Source organism: Ovis canadensis, chromosome 2 (assembly GCF_042477335.2).
Source record: "Ovis canadensis isolate MfBH-ARS-UI-01 breed Bighorn chromosome 2, ARS-UI_OviCan_v2, whole genome shotgun sequence".
In the NCBI taxonomy this organism is placed as follows: Eukaryota; Metazoa; Chordata; class Mammalia; order Artiodactyla; family Bovidae; genus Ovis; species Ovis canadensis.
In genome coordinates this window covers 42,697,308-42,716,190 of record NC_091246.1, presented here as the reverse complement: position 1 = coordinate 42,716,190, position 18,883 = coordinate 42,697,308, and the positions used below count along the sequence as shown (strand labels likewise).

General features: G+C 49.7%; 1 pseudogene; it reads right to left on the bottom strand.

The window, feature by feature from the left end:
- LOC138432334 (liprin-alpha-1-like) overlaps positions 1 to 18,324 on the bottom strand; it is a 46,268-nt pseudogene extending 27,944 nt beyond the window's left edge.
- Between the last annotated feature and the right edge of the window lie 559 nt (positions 18,325 to 18,883).

Here is an 18,883-nt window from a genome sequence, read left to right as displayed (position 1 = left end):
CTCCTAGAGTCTGCTCAAACTCATGTCCATCGAATCAGTGATGCCATAGAACCATCTCATTCCTGTTGCATCCACCAGAGAGGTGGCTGGGGCTCGGCAAAGTGCATGGTCCCACTATGTGGGTGTCAACCTGCCCTCACCACTCCCTAACCGCGTGACCATCACTGTCTCCTCCTCTGTAAATCAGGAGGCGGCAGCACCTGCTTGGTAAGGGGCACACACAGCATCTGGTATATAATCAATGCACCATCCAGCTCAGTGTTGTATTTATTACTAATAGGAATAGCATTTAATAATCTGCTCCTTTTTCTCTCTTCTCACTTCACTGTGCTCCAGACCACATCTGTTTTACTTACCCTGTAAATCCCACACCCAGCAAAAAGAAGACACTCAACAAATATCTGGCTGAAGAGGCAGGAACATACCCTGTCCTTAACGAGATGAAGCCGAGCGAGATGGGGGCCTGATGATAACACTGTGTGATGAGGAGACCCCAGGAGGACCTGCGTGGCTATGGGCTGGGGTGGGGGGCATGGGCAGAACCCTTGATGAGCTCCTGGGGATGGGGAAAGTGGCAGGAAGGAGGGGGTGCTGTTCCTTGTGGGGTGTCCACAGATTGTATTTCACTCCTCACTGATGAGCACTTAGACCATTTCCAAATGCCTGTCACTGTTATAGAGGAAACAATCATTGCCCAGCTCCTACTCAGTCAATTTCGTAGAGTATGTTTCTAGCAGTGGAGTACAAACATCTGCTTTATTCATTCCACGCTCAGTTCATCCACCCATCCAGCCAGCGATCTGTTCATCCATCCATCCACTCACCAGTCCATCCATCCATCACTCTTAATTCACCCATCCATCCACCCAGCCACTCATCAACTGATCTGATCATCTCAGACCCTAAAGAAGACAGACGCCTCCTCCACTCCTATCAGGAGGACACCCAGCGTGAGTGACAGGAGCCTCGTGGGGACAGCGGGGACACACAGAAGGGACATGCATGCAGACCCTCCTCCCTCTGAACGGTGAAGCACCCACCTGGTCCTAAGGCCTCCTTGCTGCTGTGTCCAGGCCGGCCCTTTTCCTTTTTGCCAAGCAAACGACCGATGGAGGACCTGATGCCCTTCTTCTTTGGGGCTTTCGGCCTCGAGTCCTGGTTGCTGTTGCTGTTGCTGGGCTTGCCCCCGGGGCCGTCCTGAGAGCCTGTCGAGCTTCAGGGAGAGAAAACGACCTTTAACCGGCACCATCGTGTAAACACACACCCCTCCATAAGACCTACGGATAGAACCGGCCACCCAGCAACACCCGCGCCTCATCCTCGCAGCAGACAGTGGAGTCTCCTTCACCAACCACACTCCACATGAGCAATGCAGACTTCCGGCCATAAACAACGGCCCCGGGAAGCTGAGATTCTCTGATTGGAGCTCTTCCCCAAGGAGGGCTTCACCCCAGACGATCTGGTGCAGAGGGTGCTCCGACTCTCCCTAGGGTTGCTGCTCCAGAGGTGACGACGCTCCCAGGGAAGGGGAGCTCCTCAGTTCTGGGCAGTTCCCCCCGCCTCCTGCAGGGTGACCGTCCTTGGACATTGCAGGAAAGCAAAGGTCACTGTGCAGGGCTACTGGTCAGGTGACCACATGTGCCCTCTATCGAGTGGCCCCTGGCTCACGACGGGAGTTCAGCAGGTGGGGGTCTGAATGAGGACAATGTCAGTCACAGGAAGGGACAGACAGTCTCCTGAGAGGAGACCCCTGAGGAAAAGGGAGGGACCCTCAAGAGCAAATCCGAGAGGCACGGAGCCGTGACCCTCAGGAACGCGCCCCAGGCCGGGCAGACCTCTAGCAAGAGCAGGAAGAAATCTCCCATAGGAGTCAATACATAGAGACAGATGCTTTCTAAAATCACTGAGGTCACTGAGCTCTTCTACCCCAGCACCTGAAGTTCACCACTAAACACAGGCACCGAATCCAGTGGGATTCCTTTACAATCATCCTTGCAACTCTTTCAAGACAAGAGGCGCAGGACTCCTGAAACTGACAACGAGGAGAGCAGGCCCCTTACTTGCGGGCGTCCCTGATGTCCTCATCGCTGGCTGTGCGCAGTGACGCCATGAGCCGGTCCAGCCGAAGAGACCGCAGCAAGGCGGAGGTCGAGGTTTCACCTTTGATGGTGGTCTTCTCATCTTCTACCTCTTCCTGTACAGCTGGCAGCTGAGGGAGTGAGGTAAGTGTAAAATTGGCTAACAATAGACTGTGTCGAAAAAGGCAATCACACGGGCTTTACATTATAACCAGAAACTTATTTGAAAATATATTAGCTATGCTATCCGCCAAGTACCAAAAAAAAAAAAATGCCTTGTTCTAGCTTAAAATGCCATCTTAAAGGACTGTTTGTTCAAGAGAAGCGGGGCCATGGAGCAGCGAGAGCACCCCACTGAGTGCAGAGACCCCAGCCGGGAGCCTCCCTGCAGCCGGGCTCCGCACTCCCTGGAATCCAGCGACCAGATGGCCCTGCCAGGCAGGACAGCAGAGCCACGCCAGCACCGTGAACCCTGCATGGCATGAACTGCCCTGATGAAAGGACTGTGCTCATCGCCAGATGCTGCTCAGAAGCACCACCAGCAAGAGTAAGAAACCTCTCAGCAAAGCTGTCCAGACCTTTCTATTTGAAGGAGAAAAGGAAACAGCTTGTACCACCACCCAAGATCATTTGTAGTGATGATGCAGGTTACTGACCCCATGACAACAAGTGAAACACACAAAAGGTACCTAAGCCCTCCGTACGAACACCATGTGTCTGGCTTGTATTTCTCAGTAACATACAGACTGGGGGCTACACACTGAAGTGCTTACACCCAGTTTGAGTGTCATTTGCTCACTGTGGTTTATATAAAGCTCTCCTAGGTCTTCACTAAGAAATAATCTTGTATCAACCTAGAGGGGTGGGATGGGGAGGGAGATGGGAGGGAGGTTCGAAGGGGAAGGGATGTGTGTGTACCTATGGATGGTTCATGTTGAGGTTTGACAGAAAAGAACAAAATTCTGTAAAGCAATTATCCTTCAATTAAAAAATAAACTAATTTAAAAAAATGATCTCACCTGGACCCCCAGCTTTTCTGCTAGTCCAGGGTCTGAAGATAGGAAAGACAGTGATGGCAACAGCGTGGGGAACAGATGAACCCCTTCGGGGTCCAGACAGGTCTCACTTATACATTTGGGCGTGTGGTTAAGCAGGGGAGGTTTGAGGAAACATGCATGGCAAGTATTTTTATAAACAATGAGTGTGTTGCTTTAACCTACTAACCAGTCTTTTTTTAATGGGATTCTGTAAAGAATACTGATCCAGTGCAGCCCCACAGGAGCTTGGTGACAACAAGGTGACTTAGTGCAAAATACAGCTGAACTCGTTTAACAGCAGCTGGATAAACTGGGCACCCTCCCCTGATCTCTATACCAAGAAACCTCAGACAACAGAAGGCTACAAAGGCTAGAAATTACCAGCATGGAACTGAACAGGGATCAATCTCAAATTCAAGTTAAAATAAGCATTTATAAAAATCAGAAAACAACAAAGAACGGAGCACGGAAGTGACACACCGGGGTTGACTATGGACTCAGTGGAGACAAACACCTGCCTCAGAGTCAGGGACCACGGCCAGCGCCTTCCCCCGGGGCCTCCTCCTAAGGAAGGCCTCTGGGTCCCCAGCCTGGCTGCCCTCCCCCACGATGGGAGCCGTCCCAAGGGTGCCCACGTGCCTAGGATGGGCAGTGCCGTGTCCTCACTTAACAGGAGGGCAAAGCCGGCCACAGAGTGGGCAAGCGGCACAGCCAGGTCACCAACCCCAGGGTGATGGCGCTGCTCTGCTGTGCCCAGCAGAAGGGCTCCCGGGCACTGAGCTGCCTGAACTGGAGCACAGCTGCCCGAGTCCTGCAAGAAGGCCCAGGAGTGCTGGATCAGCAGGCTGGGAGTGGGAGAGGGACAAGGAAGGCCAGCCCTCGGGGCACTGGACTCCAACAACAGGGGCTCAACCAAGTGACCTAAGGGGAGAGGCAGCGAGCTCCCTCCTGATGCTCCCTCCATCAGGGATGCCGTGATGGACACGAGAGCCTCTGGAGCAAAGCGGGCTGGACGGCACCACAGGAAGTGTCCAGGCTCTGATCAGACCAGTCTGAACCACACTGCTAGGTGTGGGAGCCTGGGCACGGTGCTCGGCCTCTCTAAGCCTCAGTGTTCCTGTCTGCTGAATGGGGTTAACAGCAGCCTGGACCTCACCTGGGAGTCTGAGGGATTAGATGACAGACTCGGGAAGCACTCGACACGGTGCCTGGCGCACAGAGTCACCTGCACACTGCTACCCACCGTCATTAAATTGGCTTCCCCCAAATCTAACTTCTCTGGCTCTGATTCAGTCATTTGTTTTTGAAAAAAAAAAAAAAAACACTAAGCAGAAATTCCATGGTGGTCCAGACGTTAGGACTTGGCACGTTCACTGCCAGGGCACCGGTCGAACCTTGGTTGGGGAACTAAGATCCAATAAGCTGTGCAGCACAGCCAAAACAATAAGTAAAGAAAAATTTTAAAATAATAAATACTATGTCTATTATAAGTAAGCATGAGATGATTAGAAGGCAAACAAGTGGGAGATAGGCAAACTGTTACAATTATCCCAACAAATGACCTATTTCCAACAGAACCATCAGCATAGTTTAAGTGGTGGGTGAGTTTCATTACTTCCACTAAAATGTCAATTATTCACCAGTACATGACCACACAGTGTTCATTCACGTAAAATGATAAGGACTCTCTAATACTTCACAGAGAAACAAAGGCATGCTAAATTACTAAATAGTTTACCTTTCGACAATGCTTTCTTAAATCACTAGGCTGATAGATGCATGCAAAGAAATGAAGAGAAACCAGATTTATCGAGACTTTGAAGCTAAAAATTCAAGAATCAGTATAGACAAATACAGTATAGCAAAAATGGTGGCAAACATATAAGTGAGATGAAGATTTAGGGAACATGTAACTGGAAACAGAACATTTTTTTTGACCACAGAAATTAAATAAGCTATTCAAGATGTACTAGAGAAACACTATAAATTATTACTCAGGAAGATACAATTCTATTACAACATCATGATTTATTAAAGCACAGCATTCTGTACAAAAAAGGCCCTTAACAGCTGTCTAGTCTCAGCCATACTTCTCTGTAAGTTAGTTTCTCTTCATAAAACACATGTTATACTTTAAAATAGTAACTTAAATGATGAGGAAGTTACCATAATACCTATTTGAACACTGAACAAATCGAACCACCTATTGGACATTAACATAAAATGCTTACTTAGAATTTGATTTAAAACTTCTCAAAATAAATTGATGAAAGCAGGTTCCCTGTGAAAACATGTAAGAATGAAAGCTAGCATAATAGCAGGGGCAGTCTTTACATTTTATTAACCAGAGAAGATGCTTTTTAAAGAGTCTAGTAGAGACATTAACTGTGCAAAAGCTGATGAGATTTATAGTCTTCAATACAAGCACCAACACAGAAAGGATATTGTGTCAAAAGTCTATGAATTCTACACTTAAGATCATTTCTCTATGTAAGGATAATCTCATTGATGAATTACACATGATATGTGGTTTAGGATCCATCTACATTATGCTTGTATCTGCATAGTGATATGCTAATTCAAAGTTACTGCTGTGGGGGAAAAACACCATGTGATGAGACATGAAGACAAAGCACAGACCCGACTAAGGGCACACCTGCTGTGGACCACAGCACTGCTATGACCAGAGAAGGTGGGAGGACGGGGAAGGGGAGATGGATGGGTCAACTGCAGCCTCGGGGCGAGGCGGGGCAGTGGTGGGGAGCTGGGGTCTGGACTGACAACCACTAAGCAGACAACAGGATGAGCCAGGAAATCGAAACCAATGATGAGAGCAGACACACCATCAGAGAACTCCAACAGCAGGACAGAGTATACAGAACTCCTCTTTCCCAAACACGCAGAAAGAAAGCAATCGTGAAACCACAGAGAAATCGTCCAAGATTTTTAAATATCAACTAATTAGCCAATGATGCAAATTATAAAGACAGTGTCTCAAAAGACCACAAAGTGGACTAGTTACCACTTCACATGCCGCTAAATGATTCACAGTTAATTTAATTCTATGCCGACTAACAATGCAGCTAACATGAAACGGTGGTAACCGAAAGAAAGTGATAATACAAGTGCAGTTACAAAGCAGAGTGTTGTAAACATGATTTCATGGGGTAAACGGCAATGCACTCACAAAACCTAAGCTAAACATGGAAGAAAGCTGGAACATGTGCTTTAGAGCCGCACACTCTGTCACCAAAAGCCCTAGGTCGTCATCTCGTTTTCAGACTCGGAAGACTGAGGAAGCCCGACTTCTTCACTGGAGCCCTGGGGCACCGGGCTTTTAACCTGGTTTCACACGCAGAGCTGGCCTGAGCGCGCGGCCAGGCCCATCAGCTAGCAGACCAGTTTAGATTCCTAAGCCAGGGGTCCAGATATCAAGACTAATTTGTCGCTGTGCGATTATGGAATGACTTCGCTCAGTCGTGTCTGACTCTTTGCGACCCCATGGACAGTGGCCTACCAGGCTCCGCGGTCCATGGGATTTTCCAGGCAAGAATACCGGAGTGGGCTGCCATTTCCTTCTCCAGGGGATCTTCCCAACCCAGGGATCGAACCCAGGTCTCCTGCATTGCAAACAGACGCTTTACCGTCTGAGGCACTAGGGAAGCCCGATTCAAGACTAGGCAGTTTTAAAAATCTTAGACCTCTGAGCGTAGCAAATGTACCTGATTTTCTTCTGGGTTAAAAGAGAAAAAACAAACAAAAGAAAACCTATGTGCTCGGGGAGGGACGCGGCAGGAAGGAGGCAGACACATACCACAGTCATGAAGCCCAGCTTGCTTACGTCCCGCGCAGGGCTGTGACGCCTCCTTCGGGGCTTGGAGCGCCCTCTGCTGGGCAGGCAGGAGCCGGCATGCGAGGAGGCGGGATTCAGCTTGAGGGAGTTCGAGGACTGAGAATGACGAAGGTTGCTGAAGCTCCCCCTGCCCACCCTGCTCTCAATCCCCTTGGCCCGCTGATCCGTGTTCTCCTTCTTTTCTTGGATAAACCTAAAATAGAATAAAATCATCACCTGCCTTTGTCAGCAGAGGAATGTGTCTGGACAACAAATTTGGGCTTGCATTCTGTGTCACGATTAGCAAATTCCAGGAACAGTTGCTCAATTAACACCTCAGCAAAAAGGTTCAGCTTTCCCTCTTTTGAATATTCTCAAACTCAGAATAACTTATCATGGAGTCTTACAAAGTGGCCCCTGATCCTTCACGTTTGATTTGACTTATTTACTCTAACATTCTGATGGGGCCTGGGGGGTGACTCTCCCTGTGAGGAGATGCCTGAAGTTGACAAGCTTTACCTGCCCTGCTCTCAGGGCAGAGATGCACGTCAGTGCCTCAAATCTTTTCCACTGGGAATCGGGAACTCTGTATAACCGAAACAGCCATTCACGAGCAAGCTGGGGTTTCCAAACACAAGTCTCCAGACCAGATGAGTGCTGAGTTGAACTTTTCATTTCTTTTTAAGCTTGTATATGTACAAACGCATCACTTGATGAAGTTCTCCACCAGCTCTGTGTGAGTTTCTGGATTCATGTCAATGAGCTGCATTAACCTAGAATTCACAGTTGCTGCTCTTCTCCCCTACTGTGTCATGGATGATTCCATATACAGATTACATACATGATTATGCAAATAAAATGATTTTCAAATTAAAAGACAAGATCCTTAGAGGTAGTAAACTCTCCAGTTTCACTTCTACTTATACATCTTGAAAGTTTTTCACTGTTGACAAGTTGATGGACAGAATTTACCATTTACATCAAGTCAACTTGTTGCATAAGGAAAAATCACTTTTACCTGACAACGTGCTGTAAAAATAAAAATATTAATATATAACTGTTCTAAATTTCCTACGGGGATGAGAAAAGACAATCTTTCTGAGCTTGTTTGTGCTCAAACACGGCCCACAAAGCAGTCTGTCTCAGCATCAAAAGTGCAGGCGGCATCATCTGTGTTTGCTGGTAGTACCATTCACCCCTGCCTTTTCCCCGAGCCCCCTGCACTCGACCAGCAGGAACGGGCACCTCGGCCAGGGGTGACGGGATGAGAACAATCTGAGCGGCAGCTCTGCCAGGTTCTGTTCAGGGTCACCGGCCTGTAGCCACACTGAACGTGGACTCAGGACAGGAGGCACAGCTGTGCGGGTATGGCACCAGGCAGGCCTCAGGGCCCCCAGCACCCCGGCTGCACCCAGACACAGGGACCCCTGCTCACCAAGAGGTGGGCCTTTGGGTTCTATCCTGTTTTGTAAACTGTTCTAACTGCCAAGACTGGGCCTAAAGAAAACATTTTAAATATACTGATGAGATGAGAAAAACTCAAACACATTTCGTTGGATCACTGTCTTACAACAAGTCAATCTTCACAATGTATTAAGTTAAAAAGGAAAATGCAGATCTGAGTGGGAATTTGCCAGCCCCAGAACCCTAGCTTTTCTGTTCCAGGAAGCTTTTCACCAGGACCTGGAAGGCTCCGAGGGACACACGAAGGCAAACCCTCAGTGCTGGAGGGTGCACGGGCCACAGGGGACACTGCCTCGGCACCTCACCCACCTTGGGGCCCAGAGCTGAGGGGGGGACACCCCACAACGGCCCCCCACGGAGTGCTGACACCACACTGTGGACAGAATGTCCTGGCTGACTGAGCTCTATAATCAAGGGCAATCTCAGAACTGAAAATTCTCGAAGCAGACCTGAAGTCAGTTTTCTCACTATGGAACATTCAGACATCTCTAAGCAGAAGACAGCTCCTCAGAGAAACCGAGTTTCCGGGGAGCTGGGCTCTGGCACACCCACCGGATCTGTTCGTTGATTTTGTCCAGCTGCTCCTGAATCCTCATGGCCAGAGCCTTGGCATCGGCCTGCCCGCTGGGCGACAGCAGAGCGGGCACACTGAAGAGGGTGACCCCGTCGCCCTCGCCGTCAGACACGCCCTCGTCCCTCTCCAACACCTGGGCCACGTTGGCCAGCACGCTGGCTTGCTGTCCACGCTCCTGGTCCTGAGGTTTCAGGGGCTGCGCCTGGACACGAGAGGACCACGTCTCGTCAGCAACATTCCGGACAGCTCAAGTCTATCAGGAACTGAACACAGTTTTACATGGAAGCCCTGACTTTGGACAAGTGGGCCCTGCTTATGAGACACTGCCATCTCTTAAGCGAGCAGTACTGAAGAAACGGGCAGGAGGAGAATCCAGTTCCTAGATGGCCTGGTGACATTCAGGTCTCAGCGTGGATGGTAGGCAATCCTATGAGGTTATTCACAAGGGTGGGCTGATGGAGTCAGACACAAAAAACGAAAATTACAAAAATACATCCTTGCTTCCATCAGCCAGGCTGAAGGAAAATTAGAAAAAGAAACCCTTCAGCTCCGCAGCCGCTGGGTCCACCCCACCGGTCATCACTGGTACTAGTTTGCTGAGGAGTGCCGTCCTCGCGGGTTCCCAGCCCTCCGTTTCCCAGGCTGGTCTGAACACGCACAGACAGGAGTGAGCAGGGGCAGCCAGGGGACTGGAGGGCCAGCCTCCCGTGGCTCTCCTCTCAGGGCACAGGCCCTCAGGCTGTTCTGGGGATGGCCCGCACACCACAAGGGCGACTCTGTCATCTGAGACGCACAGGAGAGTGCCTGCTGGGCCCCGTGCCGCCCTCCTGCTCTCACACCTCACACCCTTCTCTCCATAAATCTCCCCCCTGCCCCACTCTCACCCAGGTCCTGCCTTGTTTGCCCAGACATGACCTCAAAGCAATAGGGGGGCAGCCTCGAGGTGCTGGCTTGCTGGCTCCCTGTCCCCCGTGGCCAGTACCCTCACTGTCTGTCTTCATCACGACCCCACCCCAGGGATGGGCCACCCCTTTTCCTGGCTCCAGGACCACCTGCCATCATGCCTGCTCCACTCCAGTGAACTAGCTGCCTCTGGGTTCACCCCCATCAGCCCAATCAGCACATCCTCTCCATTCTCTCGCCTTAAAATCGCACATTTTTGAACAGTTTAATTCTGAGAAACTGTACTCTAAGTGTTCCATAGCAAAGATAAACACTCAGAACAATACTAACCCTTATAAACCATAATGAAGAAGTTACATCTCAGGTGTAGAAAAGCTTCTGGAGGAAACATGGCAAGCCATCGACAACAATGAAGTCTGTAGAGAGAAGCTGGACTTGGGGTCGGGGTTCGGGTGGTGGTGGACAGGACTCACTCTATCGCCCTTGCTCCTCTCATTGCTTTAAACTGTCTCCTCCTCACATTCATTCCTGGGCATTCCTCACATTCATTCCTCTACACCCCACTTCACTTCCTCACGGGGTTAAACAAGTCAAACGGGCCGAGTTTCCAAGTCACTCGACTCAACCTGGCAGCTCTGTGCTGTCGGCCACGGCAGTCACTCGCCTTGTGCAGCCACTGACGATGTGACGCAGGCCGGTGCAGAGCTCGGTGTGGAAATCGCACAGATTTCAAGACTCGCAGTGAAAAAAGCATGAAAAGCAGCCCGTTCATTTTTAGGAAATTTTAGATTGTATATGTGGCTCGTATTATCTTTCTGACGGAGAGCACTGCCCACATGAAAGGCTCATGCTTTGTCTCAGCTTTCGGGTGAACCCAGAAAGGACTACTCAGAATTCTGAACCACACACAACAGCCACACACTCTAAATCCACCTACAACAAATCACACTCAATGTTCAAAACCAGAAATGCTATACACGTTACAGCAGCGGACTAGCCATAAGGAAAATGTAACTCCACTTCCGCTAAGCATCTGCAGTAACTGTAACAAGGAACCCAGGTCAGTTCAGCTCTTAACGCATTTCTAAAGGATTTAGAGATTTAAGGACCTTGTCCTTTTGCATTTCTTCTAAATGCTTTTTTTGCATTTTCAACTTCCCATAGGAGAGAATTCTGAAAAAGAGACACACAGTGCTTTAGAGTCAATTCTTAACAGACGTTGTGTGGACTGCGGGATGGCTACTCTCCTGAGTGAAAGCATAAAGCACCTCGGGATGAGGGGCAGACCTCGCGCCCAGAGCGAAGTGTCGGCACGAAGCGGGATGACAACTGTTAACACTAACTTGTACACAGAAAAACTCCTCCTTTCCCAACTGATCTTCTAGATCCAAGGAGGCCAGGTCCCTGGGGTAAGTGAAACTGCTTTATACTTGCTTTCAGCTTTTGCAGTTCAGTGCTCACTCAAGAAACTGGCTCAGGTTTCACATGCAAAATTCAACCCTGAAACAAAACTATCCCCACCTCAGGGCCAGCCCACAGGTCAGGGTGAAGTGAGGTCTCTAGTGAGGTGTGGGTGTCATCTTGGGTTTTGTGGGGGAAAAATGTGCCGCAGAACTTGTAGTGACCATGGGTCTCTCTCGGACAAGCGTCGCCCAAGCGCTGACCTCGGCGAAGGCTCTGGGCCTCATCTTTAGGGCACTGGTGCAGCTGGGACAGCTTTTCACGGAACCTGAACAAGACTGTTGCCCACTGAGCTGCTCTGATAGAGGTTCTCAGACATCTTCCAAAGCAAATCAAATGAGAGATGGCTGGAGTTGGAATATGAGAACGCTTGCTTTTACTTGCTTCAATCTTTACTATCACGTTATATAAAAGATCCTGAACTAAACTGATTGATTTGGCTGCATTGGGCCTTAGCTCCATCATGCGAGATTCCTTTGATGTGATTGCCGCGTGGCAGGTGGGATCTTAGCTCACCAACCAGGGATCGAACCTGCGTCCCTGACCTTGCAAGGCAGGCTCCCAGCCACTGGACTGCCAGCAAAGCCCCAGAAATAAACTTCTAAGGAAGAAACGAAGGGGTGAGGGTGGACCTAGAAGAATGTTCTAGCACAGCGGCTGGTGACATCGGGGCCACTGGTGGATCCGCCTCACTGATGCTTTCTGTAAGGGTTGCGGGCACTCATCTATGTCTGTTCCTTTACACACTGCCTGTGGAGGCTGTCACGCTTAGTGACTAGCATGAAATGCTGCTACTCTAACCAGTAAAGACATTCTGTCTGGCGCCCTCTCTGGGAGTTTTCCAACTCCTGTCCTGGAGGTTTCCCCCACACACAGACCGGGCCGAGCCAGGCCAGGCCACATGCGCCTCTTGTAAAGGGGCCGTGAAGCTCGCTCACCTTATCCTCCAGAGCAGCCGTTCTCTCCTGCAGGTGAAGCTGAAGCCTCTCATCTGAAACAGACAGACGCTTATCCACGGTGTCTGATGAGTGTTCATTGTGTTCTCCATTCATTTCTTCTCTTTGCCTTGCCTAAAACAGGAAAAACGAAAACCCATAAACTTCAACAGCAAGTATACTCGTTCTTTTAAAAGCACCGGGGAGCCGCAACCTGAGTGGCCTGTGCCCTGGTTCCCGAGGCGGTCCCCTCCCACGGCCAGCTCTGGTGGGCTCTTGAGCATCCCCAGAGCAGACGGGCAGGTGCAGAGGGAGGCAGGGACTTCACTGGTCAAAGGTCACTTCCAACACTTCTTTTTGGCAGAGCACCTGGGGGACCTTAGTGTCACCAGCCATTTCCTGTCGAAGGGGCTAGAGGAGCAAGCAGATTTACACTCAGAAACAAGTACACTTGAAAGGGGATTGGCTTACACACACGGCAGTGGAGGAATTTCCCAGTATGTAAACAGAAGCTTGATTCTGGATTAAGGGTGTAACATGAATTCAATTTATAAAGCAAAAAGTGAGAAAATTCATTTTGGAAGAAAAGCCACTAAAGACAGACTTTCCCATATTTTTCTTTACATGAAACATCACTTGAATTCTTTGTAACGATTGCTCTTGTTCAGTCACTCAGTCGTGTCTGACTCTTTGTGACCCCATGGCCTGCAGCACGCCAGGCTTCCCTGTCCTTCACTGTTTCCCAGAAGTTGCTCAAACTCACGTCCATCGAGTCAGTGATGACATCCAACCATCTCGTCCTCGGTTGCACCTTCTTCCCCTGTCTTCAATCTTTCCCAGCATCAGGGTGTTTTCCATTGAGTCAGTTCTTCGCATCAGGTGGCCAAAGTATTGAAGCTTCAGCCTCAGTATCAGTCCCTCCAATGAATAGTCAGGACTGATTTCCTTTAGGATTGATTGGTTTGATCTCCTTGCAGTCCAGTGGACTCTCAAGAGTCTTCTCCAACACCTCAGTTCAAAAGCATCGATTCTTTGATGCTCAGCCTTCTTTACGGTCCAACTCTCATATCCATACATGACTACTGGGAAAACCATAGCTTTAACTAAGTGTTCCTTTGATGGCAAAGTAATATCTCTGCTTTTTAATATGCTTTCTAGGTTGGTCATAGCTTTTCTTCCAATGATAATTCATATTCAGTTCAGCTCAGTTGCTCAGTCTTGTTTGACTGTACGACCCCATGGACTGCAGCATGCCAGGCTTCACTGCCCATCAGCAACTCCCAGAACTGCCATCCAACTGTCTTATCCTCTGTCATCCATTCTCTTCCTGCCTTCAATCCTTCCAGACATCAGGGTCTTTTCCAATATGAAAGTTCATATGAAAACACTGGAAATCACTACCTCAAGCAATTTTTAAATGTAATAACAAAGTTGGAAAGTCTGTGTTTTATAAAACGAGCATCAATTTCATGGTTGAAAAAGATGTTTTAGGACCTACTGTATAAAAAATAAATGGAGAGAAGACAAAAGAATGATATATTTGAAATTGGCCCTGTGTGAGAAATTGCTTAGGCTAACTGATTGGTCATGGGTATTTATTATACTACTCCGTCCACTTTGTGCATGTTTGAAATATTCCATCATAAAAAATTAAAAAACAGGTTGCTGCTGCTGCTGCTAAGTTGCTTCAGTCGTGTCTGACTCTGTGCGACCCCACAGATGGCAGCCCACCAGGCTCCGCAGTCCCTGGGATACTCCAGGCAAGAACACTGGAGTGGGTTGCCATTTTCTTCTCCAGTGCATGAAAGTGAAAAGTGAAAGTGAAGTAGCTCAGTCGTGTCCGACTCTTCGCGACCCCATGGACTGCAGCCCACCAGGCTCCTCCGTCCATGGAATTTTCCAGGCAAGAGTACTGGAGTGGGTTTAGAGGTTACTTTCTGTTAAATATTTTCTGTTAAAACAGAGTCATCTCCAGCAACACAATTCAAAAGCATCAATTCTTCAGTGTTCAGCCTTCTTTATGGTCCAACTCTCACATCCATACGTGACTATTGGAAAAACAATAGCTTTGACTATATGGACCTTTGTCGGCAAAGCGATGTCTCTACTTTGCAATATGCTGTCTAGGTTTGTCGTAGCTTTCCAAGGAGCAAGCATTTTTTAATCTCATGGCTGCAGTCAACATCTGCAGTGATTTTTGAGCCCAAGGAAATAAAACCTGTCACAGCTTCCCCAATAAGGCATCCGCATTCAAATATTTTTAAAGCAAAACAACAGTTTACTTTGAATTGGCTTAGTCATAAACAGCATCCCAATCTCAAGAGCCTCTGAGCAGCAGTTCTGAAAGTAAGGCAGTGCACCCCGATCGGGAGACACTGAGCTCTCTAAGCAGGGAGGAGCCTCACCGAGGCCTCATGATGGGAGTCAGAACCACAGCCCCCGGGAGCCCGCATGTGAGGCTCCGCAGTCCAGGCCCAAGAACACAGCTATGCTGGGGACAGTACTGACCCCTGAGGCTGGACCTGGGATCCCCACTCCATTTCCTGGATGGTCTGTAGCACTGTGTGGCCAGTCCTTCCGGGTAACCTCTCTCAGGGCTCTCTGAGGCGAGCCTCCACCATCGCCCTTTTCTAGCGCGCCTTCTGTCGCAGCCCACCGACGGTTCTCCTCCTGCCTAGGAGCAGCCATCCTACACACACACACCACGTCTGGACCACCAGTTTGGCATGTGGGACCTCAGCGCCACGTCCGAGGCAAGCACCTCCACACCTGGGCACCATGCCTTCCATTTCACGGGCCTCGGGCTGGCACCTCAGGTTTGTTTGAGGGGCACTCGTAAGGTCCAACTGTATCCTGAGCAGCTCCCCGGCCTGGCTGGTCAGAGCAACAAATGTCCTCCTTGAATGTGGGAACCCACTGGCCCCTGCGCACCACCCACGGGCGACCACATCTGGCCCTGCTCCCGAGGTTGGGTGCCTGGATCAGCAGACAGTGCCACACTCGCACACTCCACGGCAGAGACTGGAGCGGCAGAGAAAGGCAGCGCCGGCCCGCCCAGCCGCGTCTCCGGCCCACAGGCACCCAAGGCAGCTCCTTGCTCTTCTCCTCCAGTGGGGCCTCTATCTGGCGCTCCCTCTCCTCGATGCTGCTGTGTCTCTCTCCCGCCTGTCGGCCAAGAACAGCCTCAGCTCCGCTCACAACGACCCTGTCCTGACGGCACGCGGGCTGTGACCACAGGGGCGGCAAGCGGGCCGTGCTCTGTGCGGACCACGGGCCCCGGGATCGCGGGGGCCACACCCGCGCGCCTGCGCAAGCAGCCAGCGCGGCTTCGTGTGTGACACGTGGGTGATGGAGAGCGCTGGTGACCGGCTCCTGAGAGGAGAGGTGCCCCCCACCGCCCCAGGCCTCACAGCTGCAGCCGATGCACCCCCTCCTCAGACTGCCTGTGGCGAGCCAGCGCGGGCAGCAGGCAGTGGCAAGCACGGGACACACAGGGGCACACTTTCTACCTTCCTAAGCTGGGAGGCAAGTTCGAACAGTGTAGCCTCCTTAGTGGCAGAGCTTCCGGAAGACAACAGTTCAGACTACAAGGCCGACCTGGGACAGACAGTGAAGATGCCAGGGGAGAGAAGAAACCAACCCTTGAGAGGAAGATCCCAGGCAGAAGGGCGTCCCCTGGCGGCTGTTAGTGACCCTGCTCTGGGAGGGTTTGTGAGCACCCTACACCACCTGCCTCCCACGGGACACCACCCGCCTCCGGAGACAGGCCAGCCCCTCAGCGGCTCACTGAGCTCCAGGCAACGCTCCAACACACAGCCGGGTCAGCACAGGCCCGGGCCGCCTCTCCATGCCCAGCCCATGCCCACCAGCAGTGCGGCGCAACACCTTTCCCACCAGAAGGACGGGGTGGCTGGCTGGCTGTGGGGACCATGCTCCGGCAGCACCACGTTTCCAGAACGCCACCTCCCACCCGTGGGCTCCGGGGACTGCAAGCTGGGAGTGGGGCACCAGGTCTGCACAGTGCCCTGCTGTGACTTAGTCAACAATGTATGAATAAAGACTTAAAACTGTGTTCATGACAGAGCTATTTTGGCCATCTCTTAAATGAGAATGGGATTTTTCTCGTTCTTTATCCTGCTAGGCTTTGAGTTGCTCACTGAACTCTGAGCAGCAGTGACTCGGAGCTGAAGCACCTGGGGACACACAGAGCACAGGACAAAACTGGAGGGAAACTAACGCGGGGTGACACGGGAGCGGGGACTGTCTGACACTCAGGGAGCGCTCCCATCTCAGATGGGCAGCAGGACCTGTGTCTGCGATCCTTCCTGGACTGAGCAGCAGAGGAACAGGCCCTCCCCACGCCCGCCCCTCGGGGACCAACAGCAGCACCTTGGAGAGCGCAGCCACCTGCTGAGCCAGCTCAGCCTCCACTTCCAGCAGCATCTGCTGCAGCTTCTGCTCTGCCAGCTCCAGGCACTCCTGCAACTGTCGGTCTTTATCCTCCTTCTCCAAAGGGAGACCAGAACATCAAGACGGGCCAAGTGGTGTAGCCTCTGCCATTTTAGTGAGCTGAGGCAAAACCTAAATGCATGTGTCTACAGGATTAGTTCTGTTTCAGAAGCTGCGTCACGGTAATTTTTCTCTCAGTGTTCCTGGGCTTGGTCTCAGTGGGCAGAACACCTCCTGCCAGAGTACTTGCTTTTCCTAAACATCTCCAAAGAAGTCTTTTGAAAAAAAGTTCTTATAGATTAAACAAGATCAGGTTTCTGTAGAAGCTTATTCATTCTTATTGACAAGTTAAGGGTCAGTACTGACCCTTCTTAAAACATCACCAGAATCATCATTTGAAGGGAACCCTACCGACCGCAGACGGCCATGGCTTTGTAAGCCAAAATATGGCTTTCATCTCCTCTGAAATACAGACCTGATCAGAGTGTGCCTGGGGAAATGCCAGTCAACTAATATTTGTAAATGCATGATTATTCTTTGAACAGATCTTCTTACTCTGAAAAGTTTCAGTGTAGAACAATTAGACAGATTCTTTTTGAAAAAGAAAAAGAATGAAATCATCTATACGCTCGGGTTCCTGAGAGGTTAGCATTTATTTCTAAGCTGCTTTCTTATATTTTCTGTGTGCGCATTACTCTATGTACATACATAAACAATAAGAGATGCTTTAAAACCCTCAGAGAACAACAGCACATGGTACATAGTCTTTTCTGATCCGCCTTTTACAGCCATTCTTATGTATGTCGTAATGCTCTAAATTAGCATTCCACATCAGACATTTCAATGGCTTTCTAGGATTTTATTTTTGTAGTGGGGCCAATGATACACTTTGTCACACACCAGACTGACTCACTTTGTTTTGGAAAAGCCAGATTTGGTTTTCCTGGTTAAGTCCTGATGATCTGAGACCACACAGGAACAGGAGCAAGTAAAGCTCACCAAACCACAGGACGTACAAACCCTAACCAGACTGGAGCTCTAACCCTGCCTTTTGTCACAGTGACCCCAGTTCCCAACAGGCAGCCCGCTGCTGTGAAGTTCCCTGCTGCTCTCTGCTCTTTCAGTAAAAATGCTACCAAGCCAACAGATTCAAGGCAAGTAAAACAAGAGTCAGGAGTGCAAGTCCACAAAAGGGTTAAAGCAAATCCCAAATAACTCAAACCTGTAAGTTACAATCACCCTCAATTTTTAAAAGAATGTTTTTCCTTTCAGTACAGCTGATGTATCATGATGTCCATCCACATTTATGAACGCAGTACTTTAGGGTCCTAAGAACTTTCCATTGGGACTTGATTTCCAACATGGGAAAAACATGAAAAGGTCTGTACCTTCCTTCCTCAGTGTTCACTACTAGCAAAGTCAGACACAGTTCAGTAAAAGCCACTACCTGTCGATGCATAGAATCCTTATATGCGATTTCATTTTCAAGTTTATCATCGAGGTTGTACACAGAGATGGCTTCGTGCTGTGCAGCGAAGTAGCGTTTCTCAAGTGTAGTGATTCTGTTCTCCATGTCCTCCTTCAGGGCCATAGCCTACACCAGGCAATGCAGAGGAGAAAAGGTAAGTCATTATCATAGAACACTCCGATACACTTAGGAGTAAAATACCGGGACTAAATACTAAGTTTCAAATCAAACATAAAATTAGCGTCCTCAAAATTAAAGTCCTAGACAGGGCAGTTTTCTGAGATGTGAGCAAAACCACGCCTACCTCACATACCACATTTGCCACGATGGCACCCATCTGACTTAATGTCTGTCTGGCCACTCGATTTACCAAGCTTTTTTCTACATAGTACCCAAACATCAAACCAAAAATACACTAAACTACTCTGTCATTGCAAGAATTCCCAGAGGGAAGGTATCTGGCATGAAATGAGGACCTCTGTCTCCTACACCATACAGGCGGGCTTGACCCAGAACAGGGAGGGACCTTCAACAGATCCAACAGAGAGCTCTGGGCTCATCTCCTTGGGGAAAAGTTGGAAAAATCTCATGCAATTTCCTCAAAATTAAATAAGAATATTAATGAGTGGAAACAGAAGTCAAAGTGTAACACAACTGGGAGCAGCCTTCTCAAGCCGAGTTC